This window comes from Periplaneta americana, chromosome 3, assembly GCF_040183065.1.
Source record: "Periplaneta americana isolate PAMFEO1 chromosome 3, P.americana_PAMFEO1_priV1, whole genome shotgun sequence".
Classification (NCBI taxonomy): Eukaryota; Metazoa; Arthropoda; class Insecta; order Blattodea; family Blattidae; genus Periplaneta; species Periplaneta americana.
This window is the reverse complement of record NC_091119.1, coordinates 107,204,155-107,209,209: the sequence shown is the minus strand read 5'-3', so window position 1 is coordinate 107,209,209 and position 5,055 is coordinate 107,204,155.

The following is a 5,055-nucleotide window of genomic DNA, read 5'->3' as shown; positions in this document are numbered from 1 at the left end:
TACGCTTTCTTTGGTGGAGTCGCTGCCATGCTTTTTCCTCTTTTTGACATTTTTGTAATAAAAATCTAAACACGAAAGAAATTCATTAAAATGTGAAATGGTATTTCTATCGATTACTCACCTGCATTATCACACCCAAGTATGTTATATTTATTTACACTTATCTGATTATAGTCTTGGGTTATAACCATAACGCAACATATACCTATTACTTATGTATTAATATTAATATTGATATTAATTAATTAATTATTAGTACAAGTATGTTCAAATTTCACTAGCTTCCAGTAAGCGGCTTAGAAATCTAGTACAATTTTAATTTCGTGAAACTCCAGTACCAACAGCATCTGTCTCAGCTGCCAACATAACAGTTACAAAATCACTACCATTTTCAAACTAGAAAATCACCACAATCCACTAGCATACGTAGTAATGTGGGGAAAAATGGTTAGGTTTCACCCTTAGGGTATGAAGTAAGGTAGAGTCTTGCAAAACCGGTTGTAACCGAAGAAACCATACATAGCGCTACTGAACGCCTGGCGTTATAGGCAGTATGCGAAGTACATCTGCTTGCGTACTGCCTCAGTATTCGGTTTAACGAGTATTCGAGTTGATTCGATCTCTCTGTGGGTGGACGGCTCTGGCGTATAAAAGGAAGATCACAGTGAACCATCCAGATATTATAGCTGCGGATCATCAAGAGGAACAAACAGCATGCAGTGTGAAACTACAGACGTTGTAAAGCGTAAATTGCAGAAAAAAACTTACGGTATCCACAAATTACCAAGCTTGTAATTTTTGCTTACACTAGAAAACTGAATTATAATATTACAATAATGACACACTTAAAACAGTAAACTCAATCAATAGTAAAACTAAAACAAAAACAGTTTTATATCTTCTGAAACATACCACAACCAATGCTTTTAGTAGTCTATGTTTACTATGGCTAGAGTCTAGCAACTAATTTTCGAGCAATCGAACTCTCAGTGAGTTGTCAGTCATCTGGCCACTGAAGAAAAATCGAACCACAGCTATGACAGAAATACTGTCTATGGCCCACTTTGACATGCTTGACCTAGGGAGACATACCTGAGTTCGTTGACATCTTACATCTGTATTACAAGAAGTAAAAGCAGTGTGCAACTAGCGGCGATGTTGCCAGACTGCTGAAACATCCAACTCAATTTTCTAATAACCGTGCATTTAATCACAAAACGTAATATAGGTTCTCCATTCATTTAAGTGAACCTTATCGCCCCGTACAATCTGCAGGGTTATTTCACTTCTACCCTGTATATGAATAGCTACATGCATTTAGAGTTAATAATTATTTAATTTTATGTTTTGTGATTAATTGTAATTCTATTTTGGATTTATTTACTTATTATATCTCACATTATACATTATGCTTATTTGATTTTCTACATACTAAATTGGTGGAAAGATCACCAAACAACTCTAGCCTCTCTAGCAACACTTGTGAAACGAATATTGGCCATTCCATGAATAAGTGTTTCCACCGAGCGTAACTTTAGACTAGTAAAACAGATTTATTAATACATAAACACAAGAAGTAAACTTTGATCATGTAGTCTATAATAATAGGCCCTAATAATAATTCTGAACATCAAATAGTTGATATTAGCACGTGTGTAATAAAATAGTTCTTTGAATGACACTTGTTTTCTCTGAAGTAGATCTTTTCTATACAGAATGATTTGTTTCTAAACCTTGCTATTCTTTTGTTATTCGTAGTTTAGAAATGTGTAAATAATACTCATTTTGTACAGAACAACAACCATTGGGAGCCAAAGTAATCGTATTGTTCATTTATTTATCTGTTACTTGTCAAATTACTGCAAGTTCGAAATACAAAAATAAATATATTAAAGTGGCAAACATATTTTTGTAATTGAACAAAATAAATATCCTTCAATATTATTACTCTGTATATTGATAAAATGTTGAAGAGTTATTGTATGATGAAATGTACCTGATGTTACTTGAAGATCGTATTTTCTTCCTCCTTACCATTTCTTTCTGTGTGAGATTTGTGTTCTAAATAATTCGCGATCTTACATGAACTTATTTAATATCGATTATTGGGTTATAGGCTACAAATCGAACAAGATTCAGTCAATATGTGACGAGAAAGAGTTACGACGTAATCAAATGATGAAGTTATGACGCATACTATTTAACACTGGTATAGAAAAAACGCCAGCTATATAGCGTATATTAGTAAGAAAAATATACATGGCTTGTGCACATCTTGTTCTGTGAAAAACTATAATATTGTTTAACATGTCTATAAGCAACTTTCATTAGTACAACTCTAAAAGTTTAAAATATAAACGATACTTATAAAGTTACTGCAAGTTCAGAATAATAAAGAAAATATATGTGTTATAGTGTCGAATGAACTGTAAGAGTATTTGCAAAAACTTTTTTTTCAGTAAGACAACGTAAATTTCTTTGTTGCTCCTGATGTTCTGTCTACTCTGCAATACAACAGGCGTAACCGCTCGACAACCGGGTACCCGGTCCGATGTTCATCCTAGCCGGTTGTAGCTCCGACCGGTCGAATCTAAACCGGTTGTGTGCGCAGTTTTGCAGGTCTCTAAAGTAAGATGACCCAGATTATACTTGAAGAAAATCTGATCGAAAGTACCTGCTGTACTGGCATGTTTTCGTTGAGGGACAGTTGCCATCGATGAGATTGCTTAGGTTTAATATGGTGATGGTTTGGCATCATTACGAGGACTGGACCAAGGACGGTTGCATACACTTAGTCACGCTTTAGACCCATTGTGCGCTCTATGTATGCGACGATTATCCAAGTCCGACAGGTGGCCTGGATAGCATTCGTGACAGGTGGGTCACCCTGTCTCTATCATCCCATCCGCACACGAGTAGCCTGATAAACCCGGGGTTCAGAGCCCCAAGTCTTCCTATATCAGCGGAAACCTGCACTACCCCAAAGACTTCATTCCAGCCTGTTTTTACTATTGCAGATTGATAGATGGAATTAGGGGGAGGTGGAGAGTGTTGGTGGAATGTTAGAGGAAAACGGTAGTACTCCGAGAAAAAGTACTCTGTGATATCTGCATTATCCACTACAATTTTCATCGTGACCTAGCCGGGGATCAAACCCTGGTCGCGGATCGAGCCTTGGCCACCTGGATGTAAAACCAGCACGCTAGCATTTGACCATCAGACGCGGTTGACCATGATGAGACTCGTGCTCTCAACACTAATGCCCTAACGAGAATTCTAGCCCTGATCGTAACAATGTTGGAACCTATAAACTCCACTCTTTACGTAATAAAAGGACCACAAAAAAGAATTTCAAATTATAGCTTATTTAACTACGCTCGCAACTGCAGAGGAGTCCACACCTGTGGAGTAACGGTCAGCGCGTCTGGCCGCGAAACCGGGTGGCCCGGGTTCGAATCCCGGTCGGGACAAGTTACCTGGTTGAGTTTTTTTTCCGGGGTTTTCCCTCAACCCAATACGAGCAAATGCTGGGTAACTTTCGGTGCTGGACCCCGGACTCATTTCACCGGCATTATCCCTTCATTTCATTCAAACGCTAAATAACTTAGATGTTGATACAGCGTCGTAAAATAACCCAATAAAAAAACTGCAGAGGTTATATCAGCGTCGTCGGTGTTCCAAAATTTTGTGTCGCAGGAGTTCTTTTACATGCCAGCAAATCTACTGACATGAGCCTGTCGCATTTAAACACACTTAAATCCTGCCTGGACCGGGATCGAACCTGCAACGTCGAGGACAGAACGCCAGCGACTACACTACACAGCTGACTCTCACAAAAATAATATTAAATGTATCATTATTATTATTATTATTATTAATTCAGAACTTCAAGTGTATGATAGAAATATAAAGCATATTGGATATAAAAAACATATTTATTGAGTGCTCTGGAAATATATATACATTATTGACTTTATAATTTGTACGTCTCCGTGAAACACAGCATCACGGAATTGCACAAGTCGTGTCTCCTGGGAACGTCGCACATGCAAGGGAAACGTCCGACGTCGAATGAATTTCTATTATGTATGTACCGTTATGTATAATTTGAATACGTAATGTAATTCAAAGTTGTAGGATCTAGTGACCTTATGACCGAGGTATGTTGTAGCTACGAAAAGTGCGCTCGTGTATTGGGGATGAGTGAGGTATAATAATAATAATAATAATAATAATAATAATAATAATAATAATAATAATAAGAGTAGAGCGTCTCGTTTAGGCACAGTGAAAACGAAACAAAGTGTAGTTAACGTGTGGGGGGGGGGGAAGAAGGACGAGCCGTACGATAAACACGAGGAATGCACAAGGTTTTAGTTACAACATTTATAGCGGAGCATTAGGTCTAATTGATATTATATTTTCCAAAAACACAAAACAAAAGAAAACAAATTGCATAACGTTATAATATACACATTTGAACAAAAAAGCAATTATAATGTTGAAATAATCAACATAACAAATCTAATTTTGCTATTCATATCATGTTGCTTTCGAGCAGCATTTTTTACGGTCATGAATTTCATTCTCTGTATGACTAACATAATATCACCGTCTTCTGTGACCGAATTAACAAAACTACAGTATATTGGTCTGAAGTGACAACACTATTTCTTAAACATAATTATGCCTTCTCGAAGTTCAATTTATTCAGGTACTTATATTACCTAAATTAATTGAACTTTGAGAAGGAATAATTATGTTTCGGAAATAGTGTTGTCACTTCAGATCAATATACTGTAGTATTGTTAATTCGGCCACAGAAGACGATGATAATGTGTTAGTCATACAGAGAATGAAATTCACGACCGTAACAATGCTGCTTGAAAGCAACATCATATGAGTAGTAAAATTTGATTTATTACATTGAATTATTTCAACGTTACAATTTGCTTGTTTTTTAAAATGTGTATATGATAACGTTATGCAATTTGTGTTCTTTTGTTTTGTGTGTTTATGGAAAATATAATTTAAATTAATTCTCCGTCATAAATG